The 19,187-nt window shown below is 38.6% G+C and overlaps 1 protein-coding gene across 1 annotated transcript in view; it reads right to left on the bottom strand.

The window, feature by feature from the left end:
- SETD3 (SET domain containing 3, actin N3(tau)-histidine methyltransferase) overlaps nt 1-19,098 on the bottom strand; it is a 61,963-nt gene extending 42,865 nt beyond the window's left edge. The window contains exon 1 of the mRNA XM_085317469.1: nt 18,774-19,098. The gene's annotated coding sequence lies outside the window, so the exon portion shown is untranslated. The remainder of the gene's footprint in view (nt 1-18,773) is intronic.
- Nucleotides 19,099-19,187: the final 89 nt, after the last annotated feature.

Here is a 19,187-nt window from a genome sequence, read left to right as displayed (position 1 = left end):
GGGGGGGGTTAGTTGGTTGGTTTTTACATTTGCTTTTCTGGTTGTCTTCCAGTTAATATTTTTAAGTACTGGGCCATATTTCCTTTCAAATTAACTTTGCTGAAATTTCCTGAAAGCATTCTGCAAAGAAAGAGTACACTGACACTAATGATGAATAAGCTTGGTAAAAACACAACATAGCCATGTTTCCAAATATAGCATATTAGCTAGCCTGGCAGAAAAGAATYCTGGAAAATAATGATGGTAATTAAGGGTTTAAATGATCTGTCTCCCCTGTTTAATTTTGCTGTCAAAGGGAAGTTCTGTTGTGTCAGACTTTGAACTTCTGTTTCAGTGTCACACACAAATATTCTTCAAGAGCTGTAAAACATTCCCCCTTGACTTAAAAGTTCTATAAAGTGAACACGCTCACTTAACTTTAGAAAGCAACGATGAGAAGTGCAAAACACTCCAAAAGAAGTACTAAAGAACTGCCACCACCTTTATTTATTTTAATATATGACTGCTTGAACATCATATTTAAGAAAGCTGATACTTAGAGAACTTGACTGCATCACAGTACCACACTTCCACAGGGAAACAATGCCAAGAGTGAATGATAAAAATACAGAACTTCCAAGACAAAGTTTCAGAAAAAATAAAAATATTTATTAATGAAAAAGAAATATCCCATCCGTTCAGGTTTATGCAATTAGCAAGAAACTCACTGCAGCACTACATTAGTAGAGCTGTAGTTAAGTCTGACAAAAAAAAGAATCCATTATAAGGAACTATAAAAGTACCTATACGTCAGTTATCAAGTCAAAATACAAGCTTGCAACTTGTAAGCTTGTAATCAAGGTTACAATACTGTGAATATAATCATTATACAGTAGCCCCTGTATTAATTTTTAGGGTTTAGCTGTGTTAGTTTTAAAGAATTTTTCCTACACAAGGAGGAATAGATGAAAATTGATTTCTCCTCGATTTACATTTTCTGTCCTTGTATGCATCTTTTTTGCTAGTCCCAGAAATGCCATAATGCTCTCAGTCACCCTTCTCAGCTCTTCAGGAAACATCCACATCACTGTTATCAGCACAGCTTTTCCCCAAGCAGGTGGACCAACTTATAAACATAAGTTCTCCAACTCTGTCAAATTTGACAGAAAATGCCAAAAAAAGTTGACGAGTGAAGGTGAAAAGAACTAAACCAGCAGACAGAACTGATATGATCCTATAAGCCTTACTCCCTTCAGCTATACTTTTTACTTTACAAAGCCATGAACAAGCTATTCAAAAAATTGTTTAGCTGTTAAAATAACCAAGTTAAGAACTCCCACAGCTGAGACATCCATTCAAGTTTTAACTCTGCTTCAAGAACCCAGTGTATTTCCAACGCAGTATCTTAATTTTGTATCTGCTGTAATTCAGACTCTTGTAGATGCTAATTACATTATGTTATCATTACATAATAGCTCCCACTCCACACATCATCTTGGCATATACTAGCACAGAAGGTGAGGGATGCAAATCTAGAATTAGTATTAGAAGGACAGAAAATGGTCAATAAGGTTAGACAAGGAGAAAATAAGGAAATTCTCCAGCCATGCAAAGAACACTGAGAGGTGAGTAGAGTAGGTGGTCATGGGATATGTTCCTTGGCTGTATGAGAAGGCGGACAAATGAGTAGGATGTACACGAACGAGGTTTGCAAATTTTTTCCTAATTTCGTTGCCTAGACCAAGTAATTTTTCCTTCTACTTCAGTTAAGGCAGTGTATCATCTTCTTATACTAACATATGTTGAGCAGCTAGGGGCTTAAAGGACATATTTATTGCTTAAAGGCAATTGACAGGAGTACTTCAATTCATATGCAGGAGAACACAATTTTACATTTGATATAACCAGGTTTTAAAGGGAATTTGGTCTTTTCCCTCCACTGATGAAGCTTTTTCTTCTAAGCTTCAATCTTACAGCTGCAAGTAAAAAAATAAATATATCTTATAGCCGATATAAAGCATGAAATCAAGAAGTGTCAGAACAGTGTGGGTGGAGGAAAAGATCTGTGATCTTTAAAAAAAAGACAGTTTATACATTTACAATGAACACTATGTTTGCTTGTGAAAACCACCTACACTGTGTCACTTAGAAACCACATTAACACTCTCATCACTCCTAAGGTATTTATCTAGATGTTCCCACTAAGTAAATGACTGGTTACTGATTCAGTCCCTTTCCTCCATTGCTCAATCTCACCTCTGCTGAACTCCGCTCCTGCTCTTCTTGCTGTCTTCACTTCTCCACTCTCACTATCGGCCTTTCCTTTTTCATTTCCTTTCACCTCCTCTATAAACTTGCCCCAGAAGCCCTACGAAATGCACTGTCATCACACAGCTCCTGTGCTTGTGCATTTTATTTCTCCAACCTGTTTCTGTCTCTCCATTTGAATTGTAAGCTCCTTTGGAAAAAGGACCTCCCGTGACCGTAAAGCGCTCATTAGAAGAAAGCCCATTTTTTACAGTGTTACTACCTAACACTGATGATACTGCTAACAAAAATCACCTACAAATAATCCTGARAAGATTAATGACAGGAAAGTGCCTTCTATAGGAACCTATTACCCATATGGCTTGTATTTAAGCTCTCATTCCACAAAAAAAAAAAAAAAAAAAAAAAAAAAAAAAAAAAAAAAAATTTTCCTAGGAGTTCCTTAGCCATAACCTATACTCTTTCCCCTTTAAGAACTATTTTTGATACACTTGTTTCTTGTGGTTAGATGCTGTACTTAATTCAACGCACAGCTCTGCAAATACACACTGCCTCCGGCTCTTTCGCTGTCCCCAAACTATACTACAGTCACATGACTTCTCAAATTCAGCTCCTTCCTGCCAGTTAAGAAACTGTAAACTCTCTCCTGTATAAAATATAGAGACTGCCATACTTAGATTTTCCATCTGACCATCAAGCCATCTCCAACAGCAGCTCATAGCTCTGAAACACGTATGTTCCACAGTRAGAGAGACACTAGGACAATATATATTGTGTTATACCAAGCTGCAGCTCTCTTCCAGCTTCTTTCCGAGATTCTGCCTGCCATTCCTCCCTTCCCTTTTAATGTCTGCTTCCCACACCCAAAACTCCTTAAAATCACAAGGCTTCTTCCTCAGTCTTCTCTTGGCATTTCCAGCAAGCCACCTACCACACAGAGGTAAGAGCTTGATTTAAGAAAAACAAAAACAACCCACACTCACCAGTCCCTAGCATCTTCACATCCTTGTAAAGGACAGCACAGAGCAACATCCACCATCTCCCAGAGGAACAGTGAGAACTGGGAAGTTGCTCTGCTCAAGGCAGTGATTTTCAACCCCACCTCTATCTTCTCTGTTTATTGCTCTTCAGATTCAACTGGTTCTGTACTTTTTTCCTCTTCTCTCCTAACAGCAGTTAGGAGTAGCGAGTAGGACTTAACACACATACTAAGTATTTCAAGAAAACAATACCTGTACAAAACTTTTAGTATACTAACAAAAATGGTCAGTTAGATTGCACTATATATTAAGAACCAACTAGTCACATTAATTCTGTATCAATGTTAATATTAGCATTCTGACTGTAACTAAAGTTTGTATTAGAAGATAGAGTACAAATATACGTGCATACAGCTGTCTTTGAAATATAAAGATGTTTGTGCCCGTAGCCACCCCTGAAGTTACTGGTGCACAGACAGAACGCCTTTCACTGCTATGCATTTCTTCTTCTCACTAAGCACTTTGGAACTAGGTTATCATCTCCATTTAAYACGTGATTGTAATCAAAACAATTCACCCGTTATAATTTCCATCTTGCCTAATTTCCAGCATAACAAAAGCTATCTTTCTAAACTTAGAACTACAAGAGAGGAGAAATGGAGAATGTAGACTGTGATAATACAGTGCTATTGCCAATATCACAGTTTTGCACAGCACTAGCACATTTGAACTGAACACTGTTGTTAGCACTAACTCCTGTAAGAAGTAACCATCCACATAAAACTCCTTTTTAATGGAGGAAAAATAGGAAGGCTATGCCACACATGTATGTAAATATTGTCTTTTAAAGAGAAGCGTCATTCTAAATTAAGAATAATAAAGTACAAACACAGATCTGCCACAGTTGTGAACCCAGTAAGCCAACTAAGATTACTATATTTACTATGATGTATACGAAATAATTCACACACAGACACAAGCTACCAGTACACCAGCACTCTTTAACCTTGGAATTCAAAATCAAATCAACTGTGAACATCTTTCTCTAGTTCTCACTGGTRAAAAGAACTTGCAAGCAAAAATATTTTATTATACATATATATATTATGTATGCACACACATGCATACATTAAAAAGCGTTTCCAAATTAATACTTTATTTCTTTCTGCAGTTAAAGTTGAGTACATTTACAGCATATGCAGTTGTCACTACTTTAGAAACAGATAACATCAACTAAATATATTAAAAATATTGTGAGATAACATTTTTGCTTTGGCATTTATTCAGAAAACCCAGTTCATGAAAATCATCCATTTTTCAGTAAGATGCAGCTTTTACTTAGTTTTACAGCTGGGCTGTTGAGTAAGGCATAAGATAGTCACATKACTGTCTTGTGTTTCAATAAACTCAGATGCAAAGTGCATTTTGACTGTTTCTGAAGACCCTGCTTACCCGCTTTGTGCTGGAAGAGCTGTCTGCTGTGACTGTGCACATTTTGCTGCAATCTCCAAAGTAACTCCCTCAGCAGATACAAAAAAAGCTTTTTAAAAAGGTTTGGCCCACCAAAGGAATGAGATTAGCTATTGTCAAAAGCACACTCCTAAGGCTCAYTTCAGAGAATACCCCAAAATAAACTCCAAAAAACATAAATACAGAAATGTTAATAGCCCACCAAATCTTTATCAAATAGCATGTCATAGCTCAAAGAAAGACCTACAGTTATAAAGGTATTTTGGTTTTATGTATCAGCCTACCCACATGCATCAGGAAAGAATCTACTACGTAATATTTAATTTCAGATGTTCGTACACTAATTCATAAAGTAGTAGATACATAGAGACAGTTAGTGTKTATTTAAATTGTTTTCCAAAAATCACACAAAATGAAAAATTCCATAAACTTCCAAATTAGCTCCTGTAATGGCTTAACATAATCTGTTTTAATTCCCCCAGATCACTTTAGTACATGTCATTTCAGACAGCAAGTTCTTCAACAGCGCTAGCATACTCACAAACAGTTAGAATATACTTACTTGAGAGTTAAATACAGGACAGACATTACAACAGTGTATCAACAACTGCAGTTCCACTTTGCCACTCTTCTCACTCCAGAAAGCTTAATATCAGCAATGGGTTAGGTGATCAGAGACTAAGATCTTTTATCAGTATTTCTTGTACTTTGTTTAGAACAACAGTAAGTGACCGTAACAAGAACATAAGCCCTTACTAACGACTATAAAGGCATTAGCAACAGATAAAATGCAGCAATCCTGCGTTAAAGCCTATGCGTATTTTCTTAATAGGTATGAAACAAAACAGCCTAATGTCCATTACGTTGCCAAAAAGTGAACAACWAAGAGCAGAAGTTCATTCAAAACTACTGATACACTTTTGACAGATCCTAGGGTAAAATTAAAGACTGTAGGATGGTGGTGGTATCTAAGCACACATTGCGAGGACTGGGGAACTGGGAACTGGTTTTAGAGCCCAAGATGTTCATGTCACATGCCCCTCAGTACAAGCGCTTCCTCATCACTAGCAATTAGAATAATTGTAATAACAAAACAAGAAGTGGAACCTCCTTAAACTTTTACATAGCAAAGGTTTCCACCGTTTCCCCCATGTATTACTCCCCCGTCTTTTTTTTTTTTTTTTTTTAAAAAAAAGGAGGGGGGCATAGAGAGAACAGCAAATACATATTTTTACTATTGTGTATAAACTCTCTAAAATATGCAGAAAAGACACCTCAATGCACTTTTAAAGCTTCTTCCTCTTTTCCAGATCCTGGATGTAAKGAACATCCTCACTCTGTATTGCTGGGTCTGCTTTACATAACTGCTATAGAATAAGAAGTTGAGCCTGGCTGAAGAGTAAAACAAAATAAACTCTTCAAAACTCCAAAATGCTTCAGTACCACTGCAAAGCTTTCTTTTTTTCTTTTTTTTTTTTTTTTAAATCTTTTTAAATTGCATTAGAGTCAATGACATATGAATAATACAAAACTAGGCAATAACATATATTCCGGATAACTGGACTATCTCCAAGGAACCGATTTAAAGCTAAAGATGCTTAGCACCAAGGACGACTGTTTAATTGCAACAATAATTCCACCTAAGTGGAATGCCCTCAAGCAACTTAACAGCAAGTGGGCCCGTGATTATTTCTATTTAATGAAAAATTCTAAAAGTCTGTTTATTTTTTGTCTTAATGTCTTTGTCCACATCCTGCTTTCTACACATATTGCAACTCTGATATAATTTACTACTGCCTGCAAGGCTGCTTCTGTTAGAGCATCATACAGACAACTTACAGCTCCACTCATTGCTTAGGCAGCACTTTCTATACGAGTGCTTACCCCACATTCTCTGGCCCTTTCTAGAAATGTAACCAACCCAAACTTCAAGGCTTCTCATCCAAGCAGCTAGATGATATAGATATAACCATATTTTGAAGATGCCATGACCCTTACGTTCATAAGAATCTCCTATTCTCCACATCTCTTACAACAGCAGATMATTTACTCCAAGATTTAGAACTTGTCACATATAGTACACTTGAAATCAGAGACCTGTTTGACTTCTCTTCATCTCAGGGACTGAAGTGGGTCAAGGTGAATTTCTTAAACTTGTTAGGTATGTTTCTTGATACTTATATGAAGGAAGAAAAGTGTTTTAGCAATATTTTTTCATGAAAAGTAGGAAGGAAAGAAGGTATCCATAGCACAAAATGAGCCATCAAGCTTTAAGATCTGTATTATGCTATATGACAGCCCATGTGGTTCTTGCAGTCAAAATCAGTTTCATTATACAGGCACATCTTAGAACAACTTATACAACTGCTATATTATTTCCTAGCTAAGAGTGAAGTACAGATGTTTCATCAAGCTTCTGTCCACAGCAGATTAGCTCACTAAAAGTGCATTGAAAAAGTGGTGATGCTGGCACATCACCTTGACTTGTAGCACTTAGTATTACTACTAGATCATAAAGAACAAAATATACCCAAGAGAACGTAAACAAAAAATGTACAGTCAATGCATAATTAATGCAAAGGACTTCTAGGTTTTGGCTAGAAACTGCAGTAAATTTGCACGAACTATGAGCGCTTAACAGTGAGTAGAACTCCAGTAGATGTGTCTTTTTAAAATTGTTCTACAGCATTTGGGAATATTCATGTCAGGTACTGTGTTTGCCATTAATTTGGGGGATTGAGGAAAAAGGAGATCTTTCAAATGATTCATGTGCCTTGGACAATTCTGAAAAGCACTGTATAGTAATTTGAAAGAGGACTAGGTTCAGAATAGTAGGGGAAAAGTTTTTGGAATGGTACTCCACTTTCATGAAGTCATGCTGCACTTCATATCCAGATAGTACACCCATCTGAATTCCTGCTGTGGGTGTGGAATTACCTTAGCTAGTTATGAAAACGTACATAACATCACTGGTCATTCTTACCAGCATTACTATCATTCAATTCCATATGTATCAATGTGAAGTTTGAGCAAAACAGGAGTATCTTCACTAAATTGTATGATACTGCAAAGGTTATCAAGGTAGAAGTAAATCATAGTGGTGCACAAATTTACCAYAACACAAGTGAAAGAGAGAGCACCTCTGTTCTTAATAGCTCAAAAAAAACCTTCCTAACAGAATTATTACAGATTTGCCCTGTAGCAGAGCTGATATATATTTTTTCCTCACCTGGGGAAACCCTTGCTGAATAGATCACAGTCCTCGAGCCCAGTTACATTTATGCTTCAAGATACCATAATTCTCTTATCCCTGGAAATACCCAYGGCAAACCGAGCACTTCTGAAACCCAGAAGAATACTATTATGACAGTTAGGAAAGAAACTTCTCACAATATTTAAGTACAACAGGTATATATTTTTTAAAAGCTTTTGCTTAAAGTGCCTGATAAACGATGTAATTTAAGGTTAAGAGTTAGAAGGCTTTCCAAACCCGCTTGCCTTATGCCCACTCCCCATTTGGTGGTTAAAACAGTAATTATTCTAGGAGTGACAGGAAATTTTAGCTAAATTTCTGACAACTTTCTGATCATTTTATCACAGACCTTGAAAGTGAATAAGCAGGTTCCTCCGAGCTCCTTTTCATCTTCCGGCATTCATAGTTAAAACTCCAGGGTCTACTCCCAGTCTAGTCAAATTAGTAACACTGTAGTGGCTTTCAATAATAAAGCTTTTGATACAGGCATTTATTGAGATACAGGAAAGATGCTTCACACCTAAGCTTTCGGAGCTTTGATAAGGTTAGGGAAAAAGAAAAAAAAAAAAGAAATGCATACAGACTACAAGCTATTGTAAATGGCAGCCAGCTTCTCAGGAGTTTTAATTTTTATGATACAGAATAATTATGGCATAACTATTTGGTAGCACATTTTTGGTATGCTAGCAGGTGAGGAAACAGACCAAAGCAAAAAATATTTCACAAACATTTATTTTGGCAAACACATTACAGAGTAAATACATTGCCCCTTCCAGTTCCAGAACACATTCAGGAGAACCACCGACACTGAGCTATGGACTGTTTTCTGAACAAAATCCTCTACTCTGTATTAAGGGAGAAAGACTGAATAGCATTTTTCCCACAAAAAATTTGCCTCAAGATTACTTGGTAATTACTGCTGTAAAATGCCTTTTGAAAACCCTCAGTTCTCCTACCCTGCCTGTTCCCAACCATGTCACTCACCTAAACCTCTCACCCTCTGGCAGGCACCAACAGCCAGCATAGGACTGGCCAAGATCGCCTGACCCTACAAGCAATATTCCAAAATGTTCACGTAGTAAGGAGCTGCACCCATTTCTATAGAACATTTATGAATCCCAGAAAGTAAAGTCTGCATCTMACGTCTGACTCCTCCAAACAGATTTCAGTGTTCCCTTTCCCCAGCTACCTTCATTTCTATTTTTTCCAAGGGCTATCACATTCCTGCAAAGCCAGCACATAGATACTGCACTGACCTCAGACTTCAGTGTCCTGAGTTTTCAAGAATCCCAGGGCTTTGCAGATTCAGCACCTTTCAATTTCCTAAAATGTTCATGGCTTCCTRTAACACAGCAAGGTGCAACAGCTCAAGATGACAGACTTCAAAACTAAAGTCTGCTGCCATAGCTAGGGCCTTACCTCACTCACCAAGAAGGCCACTATTTCTTTCTTTCTCCTTGATTTGTCCAGTAAAGGACAATGAAATGGAGATTCTATTAACCACCAAACCACATCCAGAACACTTGCAAGATGAAGTTTATCTTCATCAGCCTAAAGAAAGATTCTTTCTTACTGATGCAATCTTAAGAACAAGTGTGACTTCTGACAACAGCAGCATTAGTGTTAATATTCTGCTTACCTGTTCCTGTACCTGAGGATTTGCTACTCCCAGAAATAGAACTATTGTCTACTTATCTGGCAAAATTTCTAAATCAATAGAAAGAGAACATCCCAGTCACGATAAGGCTGGAAATGACCAGAGGATTCTTCCTTACAGAGCACACAAAGGACAGAAACGAACATGAACACAGTTAATGACTGTATCATTCAGAAGCAGCTCCTGACATCTTGCTGCAGGTGATATGGTGTAATATTTCTATTTGCCAGAGAAAAAAATGCATTCTGGGAGCAGCAGTACTTTCCAAAGCTAATGCTCAAGTCTTGTGCCTTAGGACAATGTGTCACACACTGTCAGGGTAAAAGTCTGCAGAAATTTGGTCAAAGCAGGTTCTTATTAACCTGATCAGACATTCCTGAAAGTTTTCTGGAAGGGAGGAAAAAAAAGAAAAAAAAAAGCTTTATGTTCACAAAAGGTAACATGTTCCTCAAAGTTTCAAAGAATTTTTCTTTCTTAAATGTCTTGAGTGAAACGCTGATGAAAAAAYTAACTAAAGTTATATTACTCAAACTTCCCGTCTTCAAAGTAGGTTTACACATTATCTTTAGGATTATGACCTCGGTTTGCTAGAGTATACAGAGCAAGTCTTTGGCTCTTTTTGCCTTTTCTTTTTTTAGTAATGATACAAAGCTTTGCACTGCTATCTCCAGCAGATTTAGAGAGACTAATTCTGAGACACTGCGAAATAAAGCAAGCAGTTATCACATTAGGAAGCTATTGTTTCATTTTAGTCATTCCAATGCCCATATTCAAAGTACAATTGGACAGTTTCTTATATTGTATTCAAAGATAGCATCCATTCAAAGATTTAACAAGCCAGAGGAACAGGCTGTACAAACCAAGTATCCTACAGCGACAGGAGGGAATCACAGCACTATCTGTCATTGTCTTGAAAGCAGGAATGCCTTTTCTTAAATAGGGCAGAGAAATGGAAAAATTAGTTTCATGAACCCTTACAGACCTCACCATATTATTCCCAAGAATCAACCAGGAGCAAATTGAGAAATAACTGTTTAAATACTGACTTCCAGAAAAAGGAAGCAGAGAGTAGACACCAATCCAAATCTGATTGCCTCATGAAAATCCAGCAGTCATTTTCTGCAACTTTTCAAGCTTTAAAATGACTATTAGCACACAAAACCTCTCAAATTGATATGACAACCAGTTTAATTTGCTCCTGACTGACAGAATCAAGTGCAGTAGGCTCCAGAGGGAAAGGATACATCTCTATTTTAAGAAGAGTTAATACATTAATATGCCATCATTACAACTCTGAATAGGAAAGTGAAAGATGAAATGCTGTTGCTGGTCATCTCAAGTAGACAGCCATTCTCCCTCTCCACCAGCCAACCTGGGCTACTTCCTTCCAAGTCTAAAACAATATTCCAGAAGTAGAATTCCTCTAGAGACGGGGAAAAAAAAAAAACCCAAACAAAACAAAAAAATGCAGCTTCCTGCTGAGAGCCACTTTATTTGGAGAAGCTAGCTTCCAAACTAAAGGTTATCTGAGTGGAGTGCAGTGCAAGATCATACATACATGCATGGCAGCCTCCAAACACTAATATCAAAACCCAGGCAGTGCTCTTCTCCATGGTGGGCAGCAGARGTTAGAAAAAGTGCTGGTTCAGAGAAGTTAGTGATAAGTACCAGAGACTGTTGAAATGCATCAGTCTCATCAAGCTGCTGAACCCCAGTAGCTCTATCCATGCCACCCAAACCAGCCACAGGTTGGTTCCCAGACCAGCCACAGGTCACCACCCTTACAGGGCAATGGAACTTTGACCCAGAATTCYGTGAATTTATTTTGAGAAGTCAGTTTTATTTATATGAAAGGATACAAACTGAGCTGGATAAATCAAAGCATTTTAAGTATACAACTGTAGATACTTCTTAATAGCACGTTCAATGAAAAACAACAAAATAAAACAGAATGCAGACACATTAAAAAACACTAACATATCAAGGATTCAACTGGTAGGACTGAATGAATTAACTTTTAAATAGGAGTAAGGCACCRGCCAAGACTATAAGATATAAACATTTTGTTACTGGTTTTAAAGAATTAAGAAGCTCAACTTTGTAAATACAGATATCAAACTCCRCTTCATTCTGTGAAGTGTCAATGGAAGACTATATTGGCAATACTGTCTATGCAAGTAGAAGAATCTAATGTCAAATCATCCACATGCCTAAACACAAGGCTTTCACCTTGACTTTACTTTCCAAAAAAATGCTAAAACATCCTCCATTGTCCAAATGTTTAATCTGATGCTTCATTATTTTTTCTGCAATACAAAGCTTGCATAGCTTCCTGGAACCAGAGACTTGTTATAAACAGATAACTCTGTATAAACTCAGTATTTGCTAACTCAAGCCTCCAAGAGCCAGAAATTAAGAAYTGAAGGATGAGAAGGCAAACTGTTCTGTTACAACTCCATTGTTTTAAGAACCGTATATATGCGATTTTCAAGGATAACTTCTTCCATGCTTCCAATGGCCCATCTTCATGTGCAGGAAGTCAGGAAAAGGAAGCCTACATGGATGAACAAGATACTCCTCACTAAAAAAAAAACATTAAAAAAAAAAACAGAAGAGGTGAAAGCAGGGTCAGGTGATCCAAAGAAATACAGACATTGTGCAAGCATGCAGAGTGGGTTAGGAAAGCCAAAGCCCACCCAGAGTTGCAGCTGGCAAGGAGGTGTGAAAGGCAACAAGAAAGGTTACCTTCTTCAGCTACAATGGCAGCAAAAGGAAGACTAAGGAAAGCACAAGCCTGCTACTGAATGGGAATGGGGAGCTGCTGACAAAGGACAAAAGGCTGAAGTACTCAGTACATTTTTGATCTTAATCAATAAGGCTTGCCTTCAGGAATCCTGGGTGGCAGAGACCAGGGAAGAAGTCCAGATCAAGGAAGACTTGATCAGTGGAAAAGGATCAGGTTAGGGAACGTTTAAACAAATTGGACACACACAAGTCCATGAGACCTGAYGGAATGCATCCATGAATGCTGAGTGAACTGGCCCATAGCACTACAAGGCCTCCATCTCTGAAAAGCTATAGCAATCAGGCAAGGTTCTTGAGGACTGAAAGAAAACAAATGTCACTGCAATCAATCTTCAAGAAGGGCAAAAAGGAGGCTCTAGGGAACTACAGAMCAGTCAGCCTCRCCTCAATCTGTGGGAAGGTGTTGGGAGCAAATAGTCCCTGAAACCTTGTTCAGAGAAAGGTCAAAAAGATGACTGAGAGTAGTCAGTATAGATTTAGGAAGCAGAAGTCACACCTGAACAACCTAACAGCCTTCTAAGACAAGGCAGCTAGCTCAGGGAATGACAGGAGAGCAGTGCATGTTGTTTATCTTGTCTTTAGTAAGKCTTTTGACAACATCTCCCATCACCACCTCAAACTGATGAAATACAGATTAGAAAAACAGACAGTAAGCTAGAATGACAACTGGCTGAACTGCCAGGCTTAAAGGGCTGCAATCAGTAACACAAAGCTGGAGACTAGTCATCAGTGATGTACCTCGGGGTAAATACTGAGGTCAATACTGTTGTACATCTTCATTAATGACCTGGATAATGGTCCAGAACGTACCCTCAGCAAACCTGCAAACAATACAAAACCATGAGAAGCAGCTGATACACCAGATGGCTGTGCTGCCATTCAGAGGGACCCTCACAGGCTAGAGAAATGCAAGGAGCTGCGCAGCAGGAGAAAACTTTACACAGCAGCACAAAGTGGGGGGCCAACAAACTGAAAGGCAGCTTTGCAGAAAAGGACCTGGGGGTCCTGGTGGACAAGGACTGAACATGAGCCAGYAAGGCATCCTTGTGGCAGAGAAGGCCGACAGCCTCTTCGGCTGCATCAGCAGGAGTGTTGCCAGCAGGCTGCGGAGTCGATTATTCCCTGCTACTCAGCACTGGTGAGACTACACCTGGAGTGCTATGTCCAGTTCTGAGCTCCCCAGCACAAGAAGGGAATGGACATACTGAACCAGGTCCTGTGAAGAGCCATAAAGATGATTAAAGGATTGGAACATCTGTCATACAAGGAGAGGCTGAGAGAACTGGGACTGCACAGCCTGGAGAAGAAAAGGCTCAAGGGGATCAATGTGCATCAATGTGTATAAATACCTGAAGGGGAGGCAGAGGGAAGAAAGGGGTGAGGGAGAGTACAGAGAGASAGACTCTTCTAGTAGTTCCCCCTGAGAGGACAACATGCAATAGGCACAAACTGAAATATAKAAAATTCTATTTAACTATGAAAAAAAACTCACTGTTTAGGTGGTTGAACACTGGAACAGGCTACCCAGGAAACCATAAAGTCTCCATCCTTGCAGATGTTCAAACTGAACTGGACAAGGCCCTGGGCAATCTGTTTTCAGGAGGGGTTGAACTAGACAATCTCCAAACCCAACCATTCTGCCAGACCTCTTAACTTTAGGAACACCCCTTCAGACAACTAAGGTGTCCTTCTCCCTGCCTATATGAATAGATAGTGTTTTATCTACTAGACTATGTACTACTATTGGTGTACAATTTTTCTGAATGTTTGGAATGCTCTCAGTCAGCAGAAACAGTATTTCTCAGCCATCTTTAACCAGATAACTTAATCATGGAAAAAAGAGATAATTCCTTAGACCACCTTGGGCACTACTGCCCTTCTTAGAAAGAAGCTTTCACACTGAGGTTTGTTTTGTTTTTTTCCAATCTGTTCACAAACCAACTTCTGACATTTTATAGACCACAGGTTGGGAACTTTACCAGCTGACTGGAAGAATTAAAGTTCTGGTAAACCTTGTATCAATTCATAGAARTGTTAACCTGGAGAGATTTTTGTATTGTTTTTGATTGATTTTTTTAAAAAGTTTTTTTTTTTAAAAAAAAAATACATGTGCTTGAGTACATTCATAAACAAAAGAAACTTGAGACTTGAATTACCTACAGGCAAATTTGCAAAACTTTCAGAACTCTTCTGAAATATTTCAATAGAAAACAAAGATCTGAAAGCCCTGTCTCCCAGTGTTTGAAGTCATCACATGGCTACATCTATAAGCTTTGTCATCAAGTAAGGGTAACTAGCAAATGTCTCCATGACTAGGCACAAAGACAACTACAGTCTTACAGTCTTGACTATAGTCAATTATTATTGAATAACCACAGTTATTCAAGGTCACTCGCCTCCCACCACCCATCCTTGAGTGCTTGACTGGGGCAGGAAACAGGGTGCACCTTGGTTGCCATTTATTCACCTACTGCCCTCCCCCATAACTCATATCCCCTTGAACTATTATCAGTATAGGCATGCTGAGTGAGATCTAGCACAGGGGAAGTACTGGACCTCTGATGCAGATTCTATAGAAGAGAAAACCCACAAAATATATTCCGTTTCCAATCCACTAAAGCAACACTATGTAAAGACTTGGGTGCTAGTGCTATAAAGCATGAAAGACTTTTAAGGGAAGATTCTGCTATTTCTATTAACAGCTTATTAAGAAATATATACAATGCTTCCACTGAAAGATATTTGATTTTGTTCAGAGTTGCAAATTCCAACACTATCATACCCTAAAATGTATTTTCTCTCTCCCCCCATATWTTATATAACATACACACGTTTTAACACATATCATATATATATATTTACAAACAATATTTATAAAATACATAAAAAACAATCAAAAAATTAACCCACATGCAAAAGAATCAAAGTGCTAACACAAGAGCCCCAAAAATGCATTCCCCTCCTTTCAGGTGCAGGTTACTGGTACTCTTAACAGAAACAACTGCAAAGTAGCTAATTATAGTCAGTACAAGGACAGTTTTGGCCTACATTAACACACTGGCTGAAAGCCATGGCAGCTCAAGTACATTTCCAGGAGAGGTCTTTCAGAAATATTGAYGACATCTGAGAACAAAATATAACAGGAAGTAGATACTAATCTGTCATCCCATGCATTTGATAGCCTTTAATTTTGCCTTGGGCTCAAAAATCCTTCTAAATGTAGGAGAATCAAATTAGGAGTTATATCCTATTTTTCTTTTTATTAGGACATCAGCGCTACAGCAGCAGCTAGAGGCTCAGCAACTTACCTTTTGCCTTGTAACATTGTATCACYCGGACCTGGCCAGCCTTGAGGCATCTAAACACCTGTTCCCACATACTCACTGGAGAGAAAAATGAGCTCAACCAAGATCATTCACATCTCAGCATGTTTCAAAGACAGACATTTGGATTTTTTCCTGCATCTGACAGGTACTCTGCTTTAGCCCGCGCTACAGATCCCAAAACTGAAAGCAAGATTTCAGTGCTACCTCTTCAGCACTCCAAAGAGTAAGGGAAAGAAAAGATTAGCAGAATTGAACAGTGTGGGAAAAGGGGTAAAGGACAGAGAGGGACAGAACAACTGGAATAGTCATTTGGTGGAAGAGATGCAGGCAAGAACCAATGTAGGACAGAGTAGCTAAAAACAGAAAAAGAGAGCAAAGAAGGTTATGACAGAAGAAGGGCAGGAGTAAGAATGTAAAGCAACATTAAAACACCTGGGCACTAAATTTGTTTAATTACTATAATACAAGCTTTTTTACAGACTAGCTGCAGATCCACAGACTAAAACAGACAACACTAATGAGGCACTTTTAAGATAATACCAAGAACGCCTAATGTGATTTATAGATTTGACTGGTCCTTTCACATTTAAAATTTTATTTTTGCTTAAAACATTTTTAAGCTTCAAAAGAGATCCAGAAAGCTGAAGTGCCTCTAGTGAGATGCAAAGGACATAATCCCTTGTTTATTATGAAAAGCTGTACCATCATAGGTTCACTAACATTACTGCAAGTCTAAAGCATCTGGAAAAACAGGAAGTTAGCACTACTGCTGTATGCACTGCATGCAACTACTCTGAAAAGAGTAAACTTTATTAAACCATTTTAGTTTTAGGTTAAGGAAAAATTATGTTTTATAAATACTACTGACACCGAGAAAAAAAAAAACATGCTGCAGAGTAACATCAGAAGCAGCTCCTAAAATTAGCTAAATGTTCATTTGATCCACTTACAAAACCTATTGATTTTAACAAATTCAGCTAACTATCAGGAAGCAATTTCCAAAGACATCGAGTCTTAGAATCAACGAATGCTTTCTTGACAATATTCTGACCTGGTATGCCTAAAATACTTAGAACTACCAAAAAAATAGGAAGTGCTATCAGTAGAGAGTTTGACATTATTTCTCTCACTTTAGCTGAATTTGATTAAATACAACAAATAGAACTGCCATAAGTTAAGTGTAAACTTCTGTTAAGAGGCTATTAAATTGAAAATAACACAAAATGCTAAAGGGACAAAGAAGAAGGCAACATCCCAAAGACAAGCTTAYGTATTTCACAATCACCAACTCCTATCAGCTTGCTAATCCTGAACCGATTAGTACCTACAAACTGTTCCCCCCCCCCCCCGACTATTTCACTAAAGCTTACTGTCTTGGGCAGGAGGAATGCTTCTAACAGAAAACACCTCCAATGATCTTCAGAGTAAAATAGCTTACTAGCTGCCACACAGGAGACAATTCAGGGGCTCTCTCAATGATTAATAACCTGTCTACCCTATGATTCAGCTCCTTAGACAACTCTTTGACCAGAAGAGTAAAAATATTTACTCTGCCGGGGGGGAGGGGGGGGAAAAACCCAAGCTACAAGCTAAACTCCCGCACTTTGCCATCCTACTCTTGTCATTTCATTTCTTTTCTTGAATTTAGCTCTTCCTGAAGACTCCCACACATTTTTTCCAAATTCCTTTCTTTCAAGCATAAATGATTAAAACTAGTGCAYTGGGGGTTTTTATTCACATATTTTAAAATACCTTTAATATTTTATAAAATTATAAAAATATTAGCATCACCTTATAAACCTAAAACTCCTATTCAAGAATCAAGCAATTCACCCTGCTTCAGGCATCAGAGCACAGACAGAACTAATAAAACAGCCCAAGCCTAGTAAAACACTTGTTGCTTAACACACTGGAATCATGGTACATCCTACCTTATTTTACCAAGCACTGAACATTATGATGTTCTGGTGGTAGAAATACAGATCCTGAGATCTCTAACACCCTCAGACTGTCTCTTTCTTCTAAAGAACAACCACTAAAACACCCATTTTCTGAAAAACACACAATATATCGGTTTAACCGTATAATCAGTATCATTCCGGTGAAGCACTGTATCCAAGTTCATTGTATTATTAAATAAAAATGTCATTAAGATGTTCACTTTTCTATAYAGAGGAACATAATGTGTTTTATGTTATGTACAACATCACAATCAGAAACCTATTTAAATATTCAAATCCAACTTCAGCATACAACTCAGACCATATCAAACTGAAAACAGCAATGTATAGGTTACAAACCATTTCAGGGCTTGAGGCTTCTCCTTCCCTTGTCAAGGCCCTTGCCCTATCTCTAGGCATGCCATGACAAGAACATATTTTTCAGATTTTATTTCAAYACATACTTCAATCCAGCTAGCCAAACATAACTGAAACTTCCATTAAAGTGAAAGCTAGCATGCTTGAATCTTTACCACAATAAATAACCTAACTGAGCAAAAATATCCGAAAACATCCCTCTCTTTTGGCCCATCATGCTATTCCCTCCAACAACATCTGCTTACTGTTTTATACATGAACAAGATATCAGATATGTAGACCGCTACAGTTGCTTACTCATCTACAGGAGTTTCAAAATGCTGTATTTTGAACTGCCACGCTAATGTGGAAGTTAGGGAGTTGTTGAGAATTAGAGACACATGCAAAGTACAGCCTCAGCTTAAGCAACTCTATACAAGTCCTGCTGCAAGTAGGAAAGGAAGATGAGGAACAGTGTCATTACAAGTTCTGTTGGAGCAGCTTCTGTAGTAATATGTTACAACACCCAGGCTGTTGCAGGAGTAATTTCTCTGTAGATAAGCAGTTTAATGAGACTTGACTTAAATGCAAAACATTTATTCAAATTTTAAGAGCCACCTTTTTCCTACCATGTTTTTGCCCCTTTGCTAAAAGGGGATTATAAAACTGCACGAGAAAAACAGAAGCAAAATAGAGTGCCCTTTCACTGTCATGGCAAGGCACTAGAGAATCACATACCAGCAGAAGTGTTACTGAGCCGGATCCTGAGGACTGGAAGCATGGAAGGCTCTTTGGAGAGCGAGAGGTAGGAGTAGGGAGTATTCAAAATGTACCACATATTAAAAAAAAAGGAATTACATCATGGAGAAAGCAGTTTCAGTCCATTTGTTTAACTCCGCTTTCTTATCACCGTCTGGGGGATGGGACAAGGGAAACGAGCGTCGAGAAGTGAATGGCGCTGCCGCGCTCCCTCCAGAATCACGCARACGGGGCTTCAACACAACCCACGCGCGCCGGGGCAGAGGAGCAAGCCGGCCGTGGGCCGCGGGGCGCACGCCAACCCCCTCCCCCGGCGAGTACGCGGGAGAGAGGGGCGGGATGGCGAGCGGGAGGCGGAGCGGCGCCCGCCTGCTTCCCGCGGCGGGCGGGACG

This window comes from Rhea americana, unplaced genomic scaffold (genome assembly GCF_003343005.1).
Source record: "Rhea americana isolate MKP2758 unplaced genomic scaffold, rheAme1 scaffold_5, whole genome shotgun sequence".
In the NCBI taxonomy this organism is placed as follows: Eukaryota; Metazoa; Chordata; class Aves; order Rheiformes; family Rheidae; genus Rhea; species Rhea americana.
Note: the sequence above shows the minus strand (reverse complement) of the source record. Positions and strands in the feature narration are given on the sequence as shown.